We start from the raw sequence: 22836 nt of genomic DNA, 5'->3' as shown, positions 1-22836 counted from the left end.
TCGTTTGTATTTTAAACTTCATATTCCCTTTTTTTAAAAAAAATATTTTCTTCTTTCTAATAAATGGCACAAAACACAATAAAAATAACTGGATAAGTAAAGTTTGCCAAAATTATACACAAGCTATTTTTCTTTTTCTAAGTTATAAGGAAGATAAATTGGAATTTTAACATGTGGGAAGAATCACATCTGAAGAATATGATAGAACATAGTGAATACATCTTTTTAAAAATGATTTAGAAAATATTTATTACATTCTGAAATACTGCTTAATAATCTTACTTTTTGGAATTTAAAAAATCATTTATATGAGAGAAAAAATATTCGGCTATTATATGAAGTTGTATGAAGTCATTAAATAGCAAAATAAAAAAGTCCCCCTTTTTAATATAAAGAGAGATCCATTACAACATTTATCTACTTATCTAATTTTCACACTTTTTATAGGAATAAATTGTGCTTCCAACTTGAGTATCATTGTGTAATTTATTAAGTCAGTGTGATCCAGGATCAAATTTGTTACCAGGCCCTATTTAAATATTAGTGATGGCTTAATTACAGAAATTGATTAATGACCATAAAATGGTAGTGTTTCCTAATTATTTTTCCAAGACTCATAATAATTGTTTAAAATTTATGTCAGTATTGTAAGTTGATAAATCATTTGTAGATGTCAGCTCTGCTGAATACACTTAGTGTTTAAAAAATCTTTAAAAAAAAATACCTTCCTAGTACAATGAAGACCAGATTATGTTTTTAGGCAACCTTATAAATGTCAGATGATGAAAGAGAAGATAAACTCAAGATAGTCATCAAATAAGTCCCTACTGTAAAACTCCATTTAATTGGAACAAATTCAAAATACGTTGAAAACTGTTTCTAAATATTTGCTAGGTAAAATTATGCATGTAATGTTTTAAACTTTGTTTAATAAAGACATTTCCAAATTTAAAAATAAATCTATGTAAAAATCTGTCAAATCTCCTAAGGGAAAAACAGTATGTTTTTAAGTTAGAACTGAAAAATGGATAGTTACATTTAACTTCTATTTCTCTTGTCTATATAATCATTGTCTTAACATGTAGACCTATTTTATTTAATGTTTGTTATTAGCATCTTACATTTTTTATTTGTAACAGTTAAACACCTTGACCAATATAGGCTCTGCAATGAAAGTTTATTGCGATAAAATATTCCACAGTTTTTACTAAGTCAAAATATTTCCACATACATCCACTGAAATTGATCAGAGGTGAAATTATATAATGTGACATTATTAAGTTCATGTATAGTAATAATAATATCTTAGATTTGTATCAATAGTTATAGTTTAAACTATACAATGTTTCCCAAACTTTCCAATATGTACTTTTTATTCCATTAAAGTAAATATGTATTTTAGTTGCTTTGGTCATATAGGCTAAGCAACTCTAGCAAATACAATTTTTCCAAACTTCATATTTTGCTTAAATATTTATATAACATTTGCATTTTACTATTAGTTATATGTATGTCCATTTTAATATGAATTTTACACATCTCTTCATTATAATCACTAGTTTGTATTTGACTTCAAGTCCCTTGTCTTTCTTTCATTGTGTATTCTTCTCTAGAATATCCCAACTCTGCTTGTATCCAACTCTGTTCTCACTCTTGGCCAGCCCACTCTTGTGCAGGTTAAAAAAAAACAGGAAGGAAATAAAAAAGAAAGAAAAATTCATGACCTTATTGACTGATGTCATTTTAAATTCACAACTTATATATCTCAGTTGGGCTGTTTTCTGCAAACCATCCATTTACTCTTCCACTCTCACAGAGAATGATTCCACACATTGTCCTCTCCCCTCATCCTTCCAGTACATCTCATACCTGGAGGGCCAAGAGTCCTGTGGGAACCACACCACCTAAGGCTGCTTGCACTGAATTACTTGACCCCAACAGGTCCAGTGCAGACCCTAGTATATGTACCTATAGAGAAAAGAAGGGGAAAGAAGGAAGAAGTAAAATTATTATAAATATTTTCTCTTAACTGAGAGCAGTGTGAAGTAGTACAACATTGTAGTGGGAAAAACTATGTCTCAGAAGAAATGATTGATACTATGCTTACAAATTGTAGCAGATCAGTGATTTTCAACTGATGTGCCATAAGAATTTTTAAAAGATGCAATACCAGACTATTTAGTCAGGGGCACTGACTTCTTTTTCCTTAGATTGTCAAATAAAAAAATGACAGCTAACACAAAAATAGCTGTCTGGTGTGAATGCCCTGGCTTGCACCATAAATATATAGGTCATATAACAGAGTTGCTTCTTAATGTATATAGTAAAGTTTCATTTGATTGGTTAATTCTTGATAAGAGAAATTCTTATATACAAGTACGGGCACTTGACTTTTAAAAGAGACACTTTGAAGCAAAAAGGGTGGATAATTATCATTAATATTATTTTTTGTAAATCAATCAAAATTATACCAATTTCTGTCAGACTGACAAAATTTTTTTTGTCAGATTGGTGTGCTGCAGAATTTTAGCAATTAGTTTATGTGTGCCATGGATGAAATAAGGTGAAAATGGTTGTAGTAGATTATTATGTTTCAATTAAGAGAGTGAATAAAGTGAAAGCAGTCGTTAACAAAGAAAAAATGTTATATAACTTTCAATTAAGCAAAACAAAGAAAACAAAACTAATAGTAATTTGATCAAACCACCAAAAATAGGAAATCACAATAAAAGTGAACAGGCTATCAAATTGGATTAAAACTCAAACAATAAAAATACTATTACCAATACACTTATAAAAGTGATAAATCAAGATTTAATGACAGATTACCGAAAAAATAACCCCAATTCTTTAAGCACATTATGTTCATGGTTTTTGTCATGTAACTTTCCAGCTTTTCCCACCAAGAGTTGGAGTCTATAACCTACCCCTTGGATCTGAACTGTTCTCAAGCTTTACTTTGGCTGTGCAAATTTGATGAAAGTGACAGTGTGCCAGTCTCGCATGTTTCTGAGCTATCTCCTGGAAACTTCCCACTATCTGGAAAAAGTCTAGACTAGCTGGTGGAAGGTGACACAGAAAAAAAGCCTAGTTGTCCCATCCAAGGCCAGTCTAGACAAAACTATGGACAGCTGACTTCAAACCATTTAAGAACACCCATCATTGATCAGCAGAAACACCTACTCAGCTGTAGCTGACAGCAGACTCGTGAGCAGTTCAGCCAGTGCAGAGCTATCTTGGTGTCTCTTTAACAAAGAAAATACAATTATTTTAAGCCACTAGGTTTTGGGGTGTTTTGCCAAAAAGTTTTGGGGTGGTTTGTATCAATAGCTAATTGATATGTTTGAAAATAAAGAAACATAAGAAGAATACCATATAAAATAGGCAAGATTGTCAGTATTAATATTGGACAAGGCAAAATTTAAGTGTCAAAATAGTAAATAGGATAAAGCATAATGTGATGATAAAAAGCACAATTTAAGAAGATCTAGTGGTTAGCAAAATGTGGTTAGCAAACCACATTTAAGAAGATCTAGTGGATAGCAAAATGTAGAAATTTCAAAAGTCACTTTCTCTACTATTAAACGTATATATGTAGAAGTAGTTCTAGTTATGAAACCACCTAATTGAAAATTAATTGACAACTTCTAGGCAATATGTAGATCAAAGAGAAAATTTAAATAAAATTTTAAACCATCTATTGAGAAATGAAATGAAGAATATTTTGCTACAAATCTAAAGATTAAGAAAAAGCAGTATTTAGAAGATAAAATTGTAATTTTTATTGACATTATTACTACAGAAGAATAAAACTGAATGAATTTGAAAAGTGAGGGGAAATAATGAATAAGCCAAAAAAATCAAAGAATTAATAAAATACTAAAATTAATAAAATAAAAATAACACCTGTATATGAGAAGGTAATATTAAAAAAACTCATTCAATATACTGGAGAAAGCATAAAACAGTTAATAAATGGTATTGTCACAATTAAATTTTTATCTGAAAGAAAAATAACTAGATAACTTTTTATCCAATATGGAAAAAAATCTTTCAATTTAATTACAGCAAATGAAAAATAAAATTAACACCTTCTAAAAACAAAACAAACAAAAAGCTTCCAAAGAGCTGCAATGTATAAAGGATAATATACATCAGCTTAATCAATACTAAAATAAAATATACCAGTATGTAAAATACAGACATAGTGTGATATAAACATTTACATGATGAAAGACACCAGGAACTTTAATAGAAATAAAATGGGCATAGAAAAATATTTGTATTCAAATGATAAACAAATGAATTAATATTTTTATGATGCTAAATAATCAGGAATAAAGAATAAAGAAAAATTATCCAAGGGAAAACAATGGTAAAAGGTATAAACAAACATTTTATGTCAGAGTAAATAGAAATGGTTAATAAATATGAAGCAATATCCAAATTCACTAGCAGTCATGGAAATTAAAATTAATTAAATATGAGAAATGATTTTACTCTCATTAGGCTGGAAAAACCTTTGAAAGGAGTGTTAAAATTTACTGCTAGCAGGAATATGGAGAAATGCATCCTCTCCATACAATGGAGGGTTTAAAAAAAAAAAGTATTTAGCTTTGGGGGAAAGGAGTTTTTCCGTTTCCATAAAGATAAAAATAGACATATCTTTCAACCAGCCAATTTCATTTCTTGGGTTATATCCCAAGAACTAAAAATCATGTGAGGATATACGTATTGAATCATTGATTGTGGAACGAAAACTAGAAACCAAATAAGTAATTATAAATTGCTAAATAAAATATGACATAGTCACATTATGCACTATTATGAAGCTATTAAAATGGATTAAAGCGTACAAGAAGACTAATCATACTTCTTTTCTTGTAATTTTTATTGAATTTATTAAGCTGACATCGGTTAATAAAATTATATAGGTTTCAAGCATGCAATTCTATAATATATCATCTGTATATAGTATTGTACATTCACCACCCAAAAAGTCAAGTCTTCTTCCATCACCATTTATCCCTTTACCCTTTTCTACTTGTCCCCACCCTCTCTCCCTCTAGTAATCACCACACTGTAGGGCATGCCCACGAAGGTTCTTTGTTTTATTTTGTTTTGTTTTGTTTTTTGCCTAATACTCTCCTCTTTTCTTTCCAGGCCCCTAACCTCCTCCCCTCTGACAGCTGTCACCCTGGTCTCTGTATCTATGAAGCTTTTTCTATTTTGTTTACTTCATTGATTAGATTCCACATGTAAGTGAAATCATAAGGTATTTGTCTTTCTCTGACTGGTTTGTTGCACTTAGCATAATACCCCCCACCCCAGATCCATCCATGCTGTTGTAAAAGGTAAAATTTCCTTCCTTTTTAGGGCTGAGTAGTATTTCATTGTGTAATTGTACCACAGTTTTTTAGCCACTCATCTAAGCATATACCTGGTATGTAGTTTTGAAAGAAAAAAATTGAAAAGGGTAAATAATATCATTCTCTTTGGGTAAATAAAACCTAATTTTAAAAACATTATTCATGTATTTGAGCATATAGGCAAAAATACTATTATATCAGTTCTGAAGAGTACATTCAGGAGAGTATAGACTTCCCATGGAGAGAGACACAAAGGGTAGGAAAAGAAATGAGAAAGCTGAAGGCCCATTCAACTATAGAGGCCTTTGTTTACATCCCAAGTGAATACAAATAGCATCACTGGAGTTGTAAATGCCATGATTTATGTAGTTGCACATGGAAACTCAGATATGTATTGATAAAAGTTCTGCATAGTGAAAAACTATCAACTTAATATCTATCTGAATTCAATAAGAAAATCTGCCTAGGGCTTCTAACAGTTTGCCATGGTATTATGGTCTGAATGTTTGTCTCCCCCAAATCTGTATGTCAAAGCCACAAACCCCAATGTGAGGGCATTTGGAGATAAGGTCTTTGAAAGGGAATAAGAGTGGGACCCTCGTGATGGACCTGTGCTCTAATGAGGAGAGGTATTAGAGAGCTCACTCATTCTCTCTCCATCATGTAACGATGCAGCAAGAGGGGTCTACCATCTGTAAGCCTGGAAGAGAGTCCTCACCAGAACCTGACCACTCTGGCATCCTAAACTTGGAATTTTAGCCTCCAAAACAGTGAGAATATAATTTTTCATTGTTTAATCTACCCAGTCTATGATATTTTGTTCCGTGAGACAAGTCAAATAATACATATAGCCTAGAAAAGGTAAGTGATGGTAACAAGCATATCAAATTTCTTTTTAAATTCCTGCTTTAGAATATAATCACCATTTTCATAATTATTTATAAGACAAGTTCACAATTTTCATTTAACACTTCCATCAAGTACCTTGTAGAGTCCAGAAGAAGCAACATGCAACATGATTAATTAGATCAACAAATTAATTGTGATCTAATTTGATGAATAATGAAGTTATAATACTCTGTTATAGAAGCAGAGAAGAAACTGGTTTTAAATTGGTACTCAGGAAAAACTTCAAAGAAAGAATACAAATTAATAGGCCTTAAAAGATCAATATTTTTTTAAAGAAGGAGAGAAGTAAGATATTGGAGAAAAGAGTATATAAATAAAAGTGCACAGACTGGCAGCGTAAGGTTCACTTTGGGTAAATATGTGTATTTTTAATTAAATTTATTGAGGTGACATTAATTAATAAAATTATATAGGTTTCAAGTGCACAGTTCTATAAACCATAATCTGTATATTGCATTGTGTTCCCACCCCCACAGAGTGAAATCTCCTTCCCCCACCATATACTTGACCCCCTTTACCCTTTACTACCCTCCCAACTCCCTTCCTTCTGGTAACCACCATATTGTTGTCTGTGTCTATGAGTTTTTGTTTGTTTGTTTGTGTTTATTCATCTGTTTCTTTCCATTTTATATATCACATATGAGTGAAATCATATAGTTCTTGACTTTTTCTGTCATATGGCTTAGCACTATATTCTCAAGATCCATCCGTTGTTGCAATGGCAGTATTTCATCTTTTCTTATGGCTGAGTTGTGTGTGTGTGTATATATATATATATATATATATATATATATATATCCCACATCTTTTTTCCAATCCTCTGTGGAAGGGCACTTCAGTCATTTCCATATCTGTGAATAATGCTACAATTATCATAAAAGTGCATATATCTTTTTGAATAAAAGTTTTCAAATCCTGGGGTAGATGGCCAGAAGAAAAGTTGCTCAGTAATAGGGTAACTCTATTTGTAATGTTTTGAGGAACTTCTATAATGTTTTCCATAGTGGCCATATCAATTTACAATCCCACCAGTAGTGAATGAGCATTTCCTTTTCTGCACAACCTCTCCAACACTTATTATTAACTGTCTTGTTGATAATAGCCATGCTAACAGGTGTGAGGTGGTAAATCTGTGTAGTTTTGATTTTCATTTCCCTAATAGCCAGTGAAGTTGAGCTGTTTTCATGTATCGGTTGACCATGTGTATGTCTTCTTCAGAGAGGTGTCTGTTCAGGTCTTCTGCCCATTTTTTAATTGAATTGGCTTTTATTTTTTGGTGTTGAGCTGTATGAGTTCTGTATGTATTTTTTTTATTAACTTCTTGCCGGAGCTGTCATTTGCACACATCTTCTCCCATTTGGTTGATTGCCATTTTGTTCTGTTGGTGGTTTGTTTTGCTGTGCAGAAGTTTTTAGTGTGATATAGTCTCACTTATTTATTTCTGCTTTTACTCCCCTTGGTTTTAGAGTCAAATGTGTAAAGTCCTCTCTCAGACCAAGGTCTGTAAGTTCAGTACGTATGTTTTCTTCTACATAAAATGATATATAGTTCTGACTGAACTTGAGCATAGGCAGATGGATGAGAATAGCCAAGAATGAAGTTGTAATGCTCAGTGTGAAAGGCCTTTTTCTTAGTATGTGTTCTCCAGAAACAGACCCTAAGATAAGGGTTTGAACGCAAGTAGTTTATTTGGAATGGGTACCAGTAGTGGAGTGGGGGAGTGATTAAGGAAAGAGAATGCAGTTAATGAATTTTCAATATTAATCTAGCAGCCACAGGGAATAAGTGCATGGCGAGAGCTTAATTTCTTGGAGAAACTGTGAAAAAATGACATAAAACACTCACCTCAGAATTATCCCATACAAAGAGTGAGTGACAGTTTCAGGATTCATTCACCTGCTTCAAAGTGGCACTATTTGAGGGGCTGTTCCTGGAGAATATTATTTCTCCTGCTATGCTAACTTGCTGTATGCACCAGCAAGGTTGTCTTCCATCGTACCAAGAGACAATTTCAGTCACAGAGAAACCAACACTGACAGAGAAACCTGAAAATGGTGAAGGTCTGATGGATACAGCAAAATTCTTCCAGAATCTGATATGATCAGATAAATTCTATGCTAAAGATTTGGAACTTTATTTTATAGGTTATAGGGAATAAGCAATAAAGAAAATTTCATGATCACAGGTGTGTTTTCTAAAATAATTCTGACAACATCATGGAGGTTTAAAGGGTATGATAGGTGAGTGGAGCATGATGGTGAAAGTTCAGTGAGAGATGATAGGGTTTGAACTATAACAACAGGACAAGGGAGAGGGGTAGATGGATATCAGTGGCATCCCTTTAGTTATAACTGCAAACTTGGAAAGTCATTAAATGTGTGAAGCCAGGGGCATGGAATACTTCAAAGGATTAGTAACGTGTTATTTGAGTAACTGCTTAAATGGTGAGAACATTTAACCAGCTAGGAAATTTGACAGGAAAGACTGGTTGGAATATAGATTTTAACTATGATTTTAAATGCACTTAATGACTCGGAAAGTCTTGTGCACTGTTCTGGTAGAGATGTTCAATAAGAATTATGAGGTTGGAATTGGAGCTCAGACAGTAAGTAGGAGTTCCAGAAAGAAGAGACATTTAAAGTACTAGAGTTATATGATTAAGCATATGTCTAACTTTCCCATTTGAGGTACTTTGAGTCAAAGACCTTCCTTCTAGTTTCCATCAAATTAAAACTGATTTATTAGAAAGAAAATAAGGCCTGAAGATATGGTTTTGATTCTATAAACCGTAACAATGAATTGAGGGAAGTCAAAAGGATGACACTGGAATTTTTGATAATAAAGGCCTATGCTGGCAAATTTCCTGCAGGAGGTAGATCTATATAGATCACTATGTTTATGTCACATTTTGGTAAAACAGGTCATATGGTTACATAAGCAAAAAAATAAAGTCTCACCTTGGCCAATTTATTTGAGTAGGGTAAACAAATTCTAACTGTCAGGTTTGATGTCCTGCCTTTGCCCAAACTATTTAAATCTCCAAATGTAAATTGCAAAAAAAAAAGCCCTTTAAACTATAACTACAAAATTTTATAAATGTACATGATATACTGCCATATTCTGCCCTATGGTGTAGTGTAAATGTATTTTTGAGTGATATGGATTAGGTTTGTATGTTTTACTTCTCCAGAGGAAATTATCCCTGAGATATGTAGACAGAGTTTGCAGGAATTTGACATAGATGGAGAGCCCCGCACACTACAAATGAAAAGAGTTCAGAGCTTTTAAATTGCACTATGTAAACCGAAGAGCCTGGTTAAATAACAGATCCATCCTTCCTCTTTTCAAATAAATTGAATATAAATAAAATGCTGACTTAGTAAAAAGGTTGAAAAGGCATGTTTCTTGAAGAAACATGAAATTTAATTATTATTATGTGAAACTTACAGAGAAAATGTGACTATTAATGTTTTACATGAGTGAACAGAATGGTAATTTTGTGAGATAGTAATAAATATTTAGAAATAAAAAATAGGCACTAGTACTCTGATGGGTGACTCCCCACTGGGAAAATTTGTCTATGTCTATTTGATAGGTAATAAGATAGGAACAGAGGAAGCACAAACTCATTTATAAGAGGTTGTCTTACACCCATAGACAAAAAATTTACTAAGGAAACGTATGCATTAAAAATGTAAGTTCAAAGATCCCTTTTTATATTAGCTGGTATTCATCTCCTGTAAGATTCAATCTGCTTAACAGACTTCAACCACATTTTTACATGGCAACAATAAAGGACTACAATTAAAAACATTTTAAATTTGACTTTGCAAACTGTTTAAAGCTTTTCCAGAGGAAATAATGTGTCTTTTATAACAGTCCATTCTTCATTCTCTCCTAAATTAGCTGCATAATATGTGAGCAAATTTCCATGCCTAGTTAGAGCTCATTATTCAGTAAAGTCTCAGGGAATTAGGATTTTTTTTAATCAATTTTTTTTCCTTTGCCCTTTAAGCACTTTTCTAATATAAACAGTCCCAATGAACACTGATATCATTGTACCCATTAATTCCAACTTGGTTTGGTTAAAATGGCAAAGAAGCATGGATTTTTCACATTGACCATTTATATGTGTGTGCATTTTAAAACATATTCTTCATTGTAAAATGATGCATAGCTTGCCAATTGTAAACTGGCAAATATATAGTGTGTGAAGATTAGGACTCAGAGAGGGTTAAATAGCGAATAAATAGCCAACAAGATAGAAAGTAAAAGGGCTGGATAAAATGAAGTCTAAAATTACCAATCTGTTACTTAAATATTTTAGGTTTCTTTTTCTGGGGTCATTATTTTCTAGATTTGATTTAAAGATGTTTTAAGTGTTGTTTGCAGCTGCTGCATCAGTGCTGTTTGCAACCTCAACCTGTGTCCATGTCAAACCACAATGTGATCCTGTCAAATTAGTAAACAGAAGCCTTTCTTTTGCTCATTTTTGTGTCTGAGATAACCAGATGCATTCCTGCCAATTAAGGAATTCATATGGAGCATATCCGTTTGATCTAAATCTTAGTATATGCATATGATTTCATGTTTCCTACTAGTTTGCAAGGTGATTTGTAGCAAAGTACCTGAAAACATAAGACGAATTGTAGGGTTTTTTCATTTTCATAAAGCAATGGCTCTTTTAACCAGATTCAACTTGGGTAATGATATTTTGTTTCTCTCAGAAAAACTATATAGAGGCACATCTAAGAAGCTAAAGAATATATAGCTCAGAAAAATAACATAAAGCTGGTCCTAAAGGCGTAAAAAGAAATTGTACTAAGTACATATTTATCTATGACCAACCATTAGCATTAAGCACAATAAAAAACAAAATCTGAGTTTAAGATTATGATTGGCTTAGAATAAGATCTGGTTAATATTATATTTCAGCTTTTACTGATTTGTAGGATAGAATCTCTAGACACTACAATCATATCATTAGAAAAATGACAATATGATCTAACTCCAGAGAATGAAGGATTCAAAGTAATTATGTGTAAGTGTTAATGTACTTAATACCTTTCTCTTACTAAAGACCTCAAATGAGCATTCAAGTTAACTCATCCTTTGTTACATAGATAAAATGCAAAAGGCAGTAAACTGAGTGAACCCTTGAGGGTGCCATGTCATGAGAACATGTGACAGTTTCTGTTATCAGGTTTTCAAATCACCCTCTAAGGTACTTATACTTATTGACTTATAAGAAATAAACTGATAATCGAGGTATACTGCAACAATAAGAGGCCCTTTAATATTATTATCAAAAATGCCAGAATCTAGCTTTAAGGTTATTGTAGTGTATGTCTGCCGCTATCACTTGTAAAATCATAAGAGACTAACAATGTAAAATCAAGGGTAATGGAATTGACAATAAGGTTAAAATTCATGCTGGTCTCTATGGCTCTCTATCTTGTGGAAAACTATCTGATCTCTCTCTGCAAACTCAGGAAAGAAACTGCTCATGGCCAGTTGTTTCTTTTTTTTTTCAATTGGAGGTTTGTTCAGATATATTTCTCCTTTGAATTTTGAGAAGCATTTTTCCTCAAATTACCTTTTCTTTTCTATCACTACATTATTAACAAGCAATGGTTGCCTTAGCAACTGTTTAATAGGCTGCAATTCATAAAACCTATCTTTTCTGGAGAGATTGTTCAGACACGCTTCCTAATGGAACCAATAGTTCTTCCTAATAAATATGCAGAAACATTTTTGATTAAGAAAAAAGCATGTGGCTTGAATATTTAAAATATTTATTACACATAAGAGTTAGCTACATACATTTATAAAAAACTAAAATACTGTTTTACAAAATAATAAGTGATCATGATAACATCTACCATTTACTATTACATTTTCGCAATTATTTTTTTTAAGTAACCTTAAAAGGTATGCAACATTGCTTTCTAAATTCATCAGATGAAAGACTAAAGTATATAGGGGTTAGTTCAGTAGCACACTGGTAAATATTTAACAACCAACATTCAGCTCTCTAAAAAGAAAATTATAAATACCTATATATAATTATATATGTAATTTTATTATAAATATTACTGAAAGTATATATAGCACACAATTTAAAAAAATAGTTACCTTTGTTTTTAATATAGTGTACTTAATTTTATGTTTATGTTATTTGATTTTTAGTAATGGCTGCATTTAACATTTGGCATGAAAATTTCCTGAAAATTAAACAATCAGCTCTTGTAATTTAGAACTATTCTCCACATTACCACTAGGTTAGTTACTTGCTACTAAGGACTAATTTAGGTCACACTGCTACTAAGGACTATAATTTTTGATGCAATAGAGCTTTTTAAGAAGGAAATTCAAAGAAATGCAGGGCTGCCTCAGAATTCCAAAGGAAAAATCTCCTGTTAAAACACTACCTACTCAAGTTTAACTCAGATTCTTGAGCATGTTTCTCTTTACCTCTTGTGTGCTTAGTAATTTACAGCTCAGAACCCAGAACTTATTTTTACTATAATCTTCTGGCATAAATATATCTTTATCTTGTTCAATGTCAGTTTATGACCTAGCACCCACTCTCTTGTTGGCTTGAAAGTTTGTTCCATGAGCTTTGACCCTGCCAACCACCTGGCTCTTGACAGGATCTCTGCTGAGTCTGAAGTGTTCCCTGGGTCTGTCTGTGCTGTTTCCATTGTGATTCTTTCCCTCTGCTGCTTGTCCTCACCACCACCTTCACAGAATATGGGTGCCCTTGGAGAGAGCACTGGCAAAAGGAACTCCCCCACCCTGACCTCCAGCACTGATACACTAGCAGCCCATAGAAGAAAGGCCTCACCCATCAGGAATTGCCCCTGGCACAGCTCTGAAGGAAGAGAAACTTATTTTTGACACCTGTTTATCCCCTTTGAATGACTCTCTATTCATGTATTCTCAGTAGAGTTGGCTCCTCTTTGCCATTGAATTTCCTCTGCTTGGACTACGTTTGCCTACAACCAGGTCCTCACGGCCCAGCTCTCGTGAACATATTCCATGAAACTTTCTCCTCTCTCCACCATCTCAATTAGTATCAATTGATCATTTCTTTGCCCTCCACAGAATATTGCTGGTGCCTGCATTATAATCAATAGCAACCCCTTTTAAGGAAATTTATGCAGTGACTCTAATTAATGTACCTGGCACTAAAATAGGTGGTAGCAATACAAGGATAAATATAAGTGGAAAACTCCTTGACCCAGAGGATTCTCTTTGGAAATGCAGACTGGGAACATAATTGCAGTGATGTAAGTGCTATAGTAGAGAAAGTTGTTTTAAAAAGAGTGTGAGTACATTTGACTTTTGCTGATCCTCAAATCTCACAGCATGTGTACGCAGTCTGCTTCTACACAGGAACAATCTTTTTGTGTGTGTGCATTTTTATTTTTTTGTTTTTGTTGTAAAAGTACAGTTGTCTCCATTTTCCCCCACCAGTACTCCCAGTCTAACCATCCCCACCTCTCACACTTGGTCCCACTCCCCTTTGGCTTTCTCTATGTGTCCTTTATACATGTTCCTGACAACTCTTACCCCTTTTCTTCCCATTATCCCCTCTCACCTCACCTTTGGTTCCTGTCAGTTTGTTCTTTATTTCAGTGTCTCTGGTTATATTTTGCTTGCTCGTATGTTTTGTTGATTAGGTTCCACATATAGGTGAGATAATATATTATTTGTCTTTCACCACCAGGCTTATTTCACTTAGCATAATGCTTTCCAGATCCATCCATGCTGTTGCAAAGGGAAGGAACTCCTTCTTTCTTTCTGTTGTGTAGAATTCCATTGTGTAAATGTACCATAGTTTTCTGATCCACTCACTTACTGATGGGCACTTAGGTTGCTTCCAGCATCTAACTATTGTAAATTATGCTGCTATGAACATTGGGGTGCATAGGGTCTTTTGGATTGGTGATTCAGGATTCTTAGGGTATGGTTCCAGCAGTGGAATTGCCAGATCAAAAAGCAATTCCATTTTCCATAGTAGCTACACCAGTCTGCATTCCCACCAACAGTGCACTAGGGTTCCCTTTGCTCCACAGCCTCGCCAGCACTTGTCATTTGGTGATTTGGTTATGATGGCCATTCTGATTAGTGTGAAGTGGTATCTCATTGTGATTTTAATTTGCATCTCTCTGATGGCTAGAGATGCTGAGCATCCTTTCATATGTCTCTGAACCCACTCTATGTCCTCCTTGGAGAAATGTCTGCTCGAGTCCTTTGCCCATTTTTAACTGGGTTGTTTGTCTTCTTGGAGTTCAGTCATGTGAGTTCTTTATACATTTTGGAGATCAAAACCTTGTCCAAGATATCATTTGCAAATATATTTTCCTATACAGTTGTTTCCCTTTTCATTTTGCAATGTTTTCTTTAGCCATGCATAAGCTTTTTATTTTGATGAAGTCCCATTTGTTTATTCTTTCCTTTATGTCCCTTACTCTATAGGACATATTGGTGAAAATATCACTGCATGCAATATCTAAGACTGTCCTCCCTATATTTTCCTCTAGGACTTTATGGTGTCATGACTTATATTTAAGTCTTTTATCCATCTTGAATTTACTTTTGTATATGGTGTAATTTGGTGGTTGAGTTTTGACATTTTTTGGTGTGTAGCTGGTTTCATAGGAGAATTTTATAAAATATTTAAGGAAGAGCTAACCCCTGTCCTTCACAGACTACTCCCAAAAATCCAAGAAGAAGGACAACTCTCAAACTCATTTTATGAAGCCAGCATCATCCTAATCCCAAAACCAGATAAAAACACAACAAAGAAAGAAAACTACAGGCCGGCATTGCTGATGATCATAGATGCTAAAATCCTCAACTGGTAAACTGCATCCATTAATATATTAAAAAGATCATGCACCATGATCAAGTGTAATTCATACCAGGGATGTGACAATGGTACAATATTTACAAATCAATAAATGTAATACAGCACATAAACAAAGGAAAGACAAAAATCACATGATTATATTAATAGATATGGAAAAAGCATTTGATAAGGTACAGCACCCAGTTATGATAAAAACACTCAGCAAAGTGGGAATACAGGGAATACCTCAACATAATAAAGGCCATATACAAGAAACATATAGCCAACATCATATTCCATGGGCAAAAACTAAAAGTATCCCCAATAAGATCAGGAACAGGACAAGGAATTTCACTTTCATCCCTTCTACTCAATATAATGTTAGAAGTCCTAGCCACAGCAATCAGACAAGAAAAAAAAGAAGAAAGTACTCCAAATCAGAAAGGAGGAAACAAAACTGTCATTGTATGCAGATGACATGGTAGTATACAGAAAAAATCCTACGGACTCCACCAAAAATCTACTTGACCTGATAAGTGAATTTGACAAAACAGTGGGATACAAAGTCAATATTCAGAAATCAAAGGTATTTTTGTACACCAACAATGAAATATAAAAAACAGAAATCAACAAAAGAATCCCATTTGATATAGCAACAAGAAAAATAAAGTACCTGGGAATAAACCTAACCAAGGAAATAAAACACCTGTACTCAGAAAACTATACAACGCTGAAAAAAGAAGTTAAGGGAGACACAAACCATTGGAAGCAAGTACCATGTTCATGGATTGGAATAATTAACATCATCAAAATGTCCATAGTACTTAAAGCAATTTATAGATTCAACACAATCCCCTATTAACATATCAATGACATATTTCACAGATATAGAACAAACATTTCAAAAATTTATATGAAACCATAAACAACCCCAAATAGCTGCAGCAATTTTGAGAAAGAAGAACAAAGTAAGAGAGATCACAATACCTGATATTAAACTGTATTACAAGGCCACTATAATCAAAACAGCCTGGTACTGGCATAAGAACTGACACAGATCAGTGGAACAGAATGGAGAGCCCAGAAATAAACTCAGGTCTTTATGGTCAATTAATATTCAACAAAGGGGCCAGAATCATAAAATGGAGTAAAAATACCCTCTTCAGCAAGTGGTGTTGGGAGATTTGGGCAGCTACATGCAAAAACTGGAATACTTAGGAACAATCTTAACATCTGCTAGTATACAACAGAATATTAATCTTACTGTTTCCCTATCCATAAAAAGTGATGCTTTTTATCCACTGTTTCTCTCATTAATGCATCAGTGGTATTACTTCCAAATGCTATAAACAGAGATGGGATGACACCCTTTTCTGGATTAAAAATATCCCAAAAGGAATTATATTTGGATTCAACAAAACATGTATGGAGCATTTATTATGTGACAGGTACTAGAATAGTTGTTTTAAAAAATGGTATTTAATCTTTCCTACAACTTCCTATTTTATAGGTGAGAGAACAAAGTTATTTTATAAATTAATCCCTTAGCTCCTGAGAGCTTGATCATGACAACCTGGAAAAATAACACAAATATCAGTGTCCTATTTATGTAAGAGACAACAGAATATAACATCATTGATTCATTGCTATTTTAGCCAAGTATCGAAAGTCACACATGTTCACTAACAATATCAGGTGGAATGATTACATTGTTGATTCAGTATGGACAAGCAAGTGTTTGTTGCTAGTGTTGTTTTCTAAGAGAGATGATAATTTTAATCTTATTGTTGTTTTTGTTCACATTTGTTTTATTTTGTTGTTTTTGTTTTATTTTTATAGAAAGAGAAGCACTGGGGACATGGGTTGATGCAGGTGAAGTCGACATAATTGCTTTGAAATGAGCACGGCATTACAATTCAACTTTAAATGCTCATGGAATTCAAAGCTGGATAATCTAGCATGAGGCAATACTTAGGCTTTAGCCCGTTCTCATTTTGTAATTGTTTGCTTTTCTTTGCTCTATGAATTCTTTATGACTCAGAATATCAAAAATGCACCAACAGTTGCAGTAGATAAAAGATCCTCCACCATGTGTAATCCATGGGGAGAACGTCATTAGAGACCAGGGGAGCGGTCTGACCTTTCCCTGCACATTCACTCCATGTAGGAAATAAGATTTTCATACGAGTGGTGGCAGTCTCATCACGAAGCTCTTCATCTCTGAAATATATAGTCCTCTCAGGGTAAAACTGTTGATGCAATTATTAAGTATCCATTAATCTAAAATATTTCTGTTTTTATCTTTTTGGCTAAGATTTTTTAATTTATAAAATATAAACCTAAAATCAAAGCAATTATATATTTTTTTTACTTTTGCCCTGTTCATTACATCCAAATAACATACCTGTAATCTCAAAAAGAGTCTATCTTCTGTCTATGTCCTAGATATATGAGTTTATACTCATGAGTATATTTTACATATACTAAAATACATCCAATATTTATTAAATATCTTCATACATTCTTATGATATGCCCCAAATATTTTAAAGAATTTAAAGTAATCTTAAAATCAATGAACCTACAAAATAAATCTCTACCATTTATCTAGAGCATCAAAAAAAAAAAAAGAAAGAAAATAAGTATGTCTAGAATTGTGCTTACTCAGAACAGTCTTAAAGAAATTTAAAATTTTTGCATTGTATGTGGAGTCCTTTCCCTCTAGGGGATTGTGAATTATAACTTATTTTGAATTTCTAACAAGAAATGGATATGTAAATGTATAATACAGAGAAAAATAAGTTATTGTCCTGATATCTTAAGACATCAGAAAAAAGGGGAAATTTTTAAAGAATCCTTCATATCTTGTTTCCTTTGATTTGATAGCATTCTTTTAAAGAGATTGAAAAAGACTTGAATTCATTACAAGTCCTTAATTGCCAGTTTCTCCACAAAATAGATGTTTATGTGCAGGCTTCAGAATAGCTACCATTCATTTGAGGGAGATCTTGTACAGCCGAAGTTTAAATAAATAGCAATGTTTTAGGAAGTTTGCAAAAGCGTAATTAGTCCTAGAGGCACAATATTTTTAAGCGTCAGACACTTGTTCTCCAGCTGTACTATTTAGATCTGTAGTTTCAGAAGCAGCTTATAGCCATCTCATTGAAGTCCAAGCCTTTTCATGACTGACAAGCATTTTCACTATGTGTGCGCTCACAGAAACAGAACAATACATCGCCACTACTTCTTTGATAGAGGCATCTGCTACCTATTTTTTTAGTTCAATAGTGCATATAAACACTTCAAAACATATTCCACTGGGGCCCAGTAGCGTTAATTTGTGTTTGTTCTGTCATGCAATTATATTAGAGAAATGAAATAACTGATCGGGAAATTCACAGGTGGGCAGAAATAGTATTATAGTTTAAACAGCATATCATTCTTACAATACTGTGTTGGAGTCTCCAGGGGATCATAGTATTCATTTCTCTTTTCTCAAAAAATACCCTAGTGGAAATCATTCTGAAGTATTCAAAGGTTTTTGTTTTTAAGCAGCAGATGTTTTATTTTTTTTTTCATGTATACAGCAAATAACAAAGACAGCATTTATAAATCATGTTCACTTTAAGAACTTTGTAGGTGATACATCCTTCTGATTACAGCTTGTTCAGTTGGTACTTTCATGGGGTTAATGGGGTCACTGGCAGTGGCACTAAGTGTTGACCCCATCTAAACCAGTGGACTCTGTTCTATGCCTTGGAATGTGCATATATACTTATAGCTATGTTCACTTAAAACCATAGAGGTTGTGATTGCTCCTATAAAGAATCAAAATGTATATCATATTGCTTGGTCCAAATCTATCACTCTACTTAAAGAAAAAATAAAACAGAAAATACATGGATAAATAGATATGAAATATCTATTTTAATATGTTATTGATTATGCTATTACAGTTGTCCCATTTTTTCTTCCCCTTTATTCCACTCTGCCCAGCACCCCACACCCCCTACCATTACTCCCCTACCTTAGTTCATGTCCATGGGTCATACATATAAGTTCTTTCGCTTCTCCATTTCCCATACTATTCTTAATCTCCCTCTGTCTATTTTGTACCTACTATTTATGCTTCTTATTCCCTGTACATTTTACCCCATTCTCTCCCTCTCCCTCTTCCCCTCCCCATTGATAACCCTCCATGTGATCTCTATTTCTGTGAATCTAGTTGTTTGTTTAGTTCATTTTTGTTTTTATTTTTGTTTTAGGTTTAGTTGTTGGTAGTTGTGAGTTTGTTGTCATTTTACTGTTCATATTTTTTATCTTCTTTTTCTTAGATGAGTCCCTATAACATTTCATAAAATGAAGGCTTGGTAATGATGAGCTCCTTTAACTTGACATTACCTGGGAAGTACTTTATCTGCCCTTCCATTCTAAATGAGAGCTTTTCTGGATAGAGTAATCTTGGATGTATTTCTTGCCTTTCGTGACTTGGAATACTTCTTCCCAGCCTCCTCTTTTCTGCAAGATTTCTTTTGAGAAATCAGCTGATAGTCTTATGAGAATTCTTTTGTAGGTAACTCTCTCCTTTTCTCTTACTGCTTTTAAGATTCTCTCCATATCCTAAACTCAGGTAATATAATTATGATGTGCCTTAGTGTGTGCTTCTTTGGGTCCAACTTTTTCTCTGGGCTTCCTGGACTTCCTAGAAGTCTATTTCCTTTCCCAGATTAGGGAAGTTCTCTTTCATTATATTTTCAGATAAATTTTCAATTTCTCACTATTCCTCTTCTACTTCTGGCACCCCTATGATTCAGATGTTGGAATGTTTAAGCCTCTTGACACAGAGGTTCCTAAGCCTCTCCTCAATTTTTAAATTATTTTTTTCTATATTCTGTTCTGGGTGAATGTTTATCTTTGTATATGGTAACAGTTCTTTATTTTCTCTTCTTTTTGCAGTTGCTTACACTACAGCTAAGATTCTCCTTTCTCCTATTCCCACCTACTCTCTCTCTTGACAGTGATTTTTGAGAATAGGGATCATATCTTTTTACATTTAAATACCTTGTCTCACAGTAGATGCTCAAAGACTATGGGAATGGTAATTTTATCCTTATCCTATACCGAAAAAAAAAAAAAGGAGAGAGAAAGATGTTATAAGACCTCACACAGTCTGATTCATAGATCCCTTTATCATATATCTATTAAAGCAGTTTTTAAAATATATTTTAAGTTTCTGACAAAATGATCTCCACTCTGATTGATGACAATATTTAAGATGATAATAAAGGAATATTAAAATTATAAATCCAAAGCAACACAGAATGGCAAAGAAGACAAAGTGGACAGAAATTCAAAGGAGGAACAGCGACTGGTTAGCCAGTCAGAGACTCCACAGCTGGAAATACTGAAACATAATATGTGTGCAGAGGCAACTATGACTATGGGATGATCATAGTATAAGAGTATGAGTTCATGTGTCTAGAGCAAGTAGAAGCTATTAAAAATTTTATGTTTAGGGGATTGATAAAATCAGATCTACATTTTGCAAAGATAAATAAGACCCAGGGGTATATTTGGAATATATATTAAAGATACAGGTTTAATAAACTCAGAATATGAGGTATGACCAGAAGGTGCCCAGCCATGTAGTATGAAAAATAGAGACATTTAATGAAGAAGATACAAGCTACAAGAAACATTGTACATAAGACAATGACACCTCAGTCTCCTTCAAAGTAGGCACCTGTTGACCTCACATAGCTCTCCAATTTGCCATCAGCTGCCCTGTCGTATTTTCCCAAATTTCACTGATGGTCTGAAATCTCTCCCCTTTCAAAGGTAATTTTAGTTTTGAGAAAAGCCACAAGTCACAGGGCACCAAATCTGTGTTGTAGGAGGCTGAGTCACCTGGGTGATTTGAAGTTTTGCCCAAAAACTGTACATGAAGTGTGATACACAAGGGGGTTCATTGTCATGATGAAGCTACCGATCACCAGTTGCCCATAGATGCAACCTTTTGAATCATCCAAATAATTGCTGTAGAAGAATGTTCAAGCTTAATGCAAATTTGATGCAGTTTTGTTGCTCTACTCACTCAGTCATTTTGAATGTTACAGCCACACATGCTCACTCAATGGCATCTACTGCTCCCACTGACTGTACAATGAAGTTGTCATTGTTCACACATGCACATTCCAGTCCACATTCCTTGGCTGCCAAATTACATCAATGTCCCACAAACTGTTCTCATTGCATTAACAGTGGCTGGACTTTTTATGGACAGACCTTATATAAAATGTTCTTATAAATTCATTAAAAAATGAAAACACACATTCAAAAATAAGCAAAGGATATAAGCACCCACTTCAAAAAAATAATTATAAATATCCAATATATATAATAATGAAATTTTGACTATCAATGAAGTACTTTTATCTACAAGACTTCATAATTAAACATTATTAATATTCATGCTATAATACTCTGTAGCAATTAAAATTATACAGCTTAATTATATATATAGGCATAGAAGATGTCAAAAATTCATTATTAATAAAAACAAGGGTTTCAACACACTGTTTCATAATTCCCTATTTTGTAACAGCTATGTATGCACACAGTCACACACACATACATGTATAAAAGGCTGGAAGAAATAAGAGCAAGTCATCTCTAAGTGGATAAACTACTTTTGAAATCAGAAAATTATAAAGCTATTCTCATATTTTTAAATAAATGAATGTGTACTATTCAAAAATTTTTAGTATGCTGAGTTCTGTCCTATACTTAACACTATGCCAAATATTGTATAAGTAAGCAAAGTTTGGCATGTTCTTTGTTTTTGAGAGCAGTCACTCTAGTTAAGAGAAAAGATTAAATGTATTTAAAATTACTACACCAAAGCAAACAATTGTTAGTAACAACATAAGAAATATAGGTTATATATGCTACTTGAATTCACAGGAAAAATTACTTGATTTTCAGTTAGAATTCTCAACATTCACATTCATGTCATGAAAAATTGTTGAATTTCTGATCATCAGTTATTGGTAAATCCTAGAAATATGAAATGTAAAATAGAGTCTTTGACCTCAAGAACCTCAAAAGGAAGAAATGGATGGATACACAAAGAATGACTGCATCAAAATACCACAACATAAACTCCAGAGTACCTTATCTGATTGGCAAGACTACATGGTGAGAATGCTCAGCTCAGCACTCGCCTGTTAACTTCCTGAGAGCAAGACTGTTCATAGTCTCACCAATGTCCCCTACACATACACCCCACATCAAAGGCTGGCAACTACTGTAATTCAACAATTTCTCCCAGGATCCAATGCACCCCAACTTCCTCTATGTCATCAATAAGAGTGAGAATTTTTCCTGCGTTAGTCTTCTGCATTGTTTTAATTCTCAATTGGTTTAGTACTCTGGAAGGGGAAATAGACTGTGGTTTTCACTTAAATAGAAACACAACATTATTGAGAAAGAGATAAACAATCTTTTTGAATGTAATATGGAGTAGAATTGTACAAAACACAATTGGACAAAAGAAACCACTATTATCTTTAAACCAATGGCATATTGTTACAATAATAAATAATAGTGACTTTGCTGCACTAGGAAATGAGCTAAGATCTCTCCCTGTACTATTTAATATATTCTTTACAAACCACCTAAGAAAGTGCGCCCTTTCTTTACA

The sequence above is a fragment of the Phyllostomus hastatus genome, unplaced genomic scaffold (assembly GCF_019186645.2).
Source record: "Phyllostomus hastatus isolate PE091 unplaced genomic scaffold, TTU_PhHast_1.1 phas_contig_209, whole genome shotgun sequence".
Lineage (NCBI taxonomy): Eukaryota > Metazoa > Chordata > Mammalia > Chiroptera > Phyllostomidae > Phyllostomus > Phyllostomus hastatus.
The sequence above is the reverse complement of the archived record's forward strand: the minus strand, read 5'-3'. Positions refer to the sequence as shown.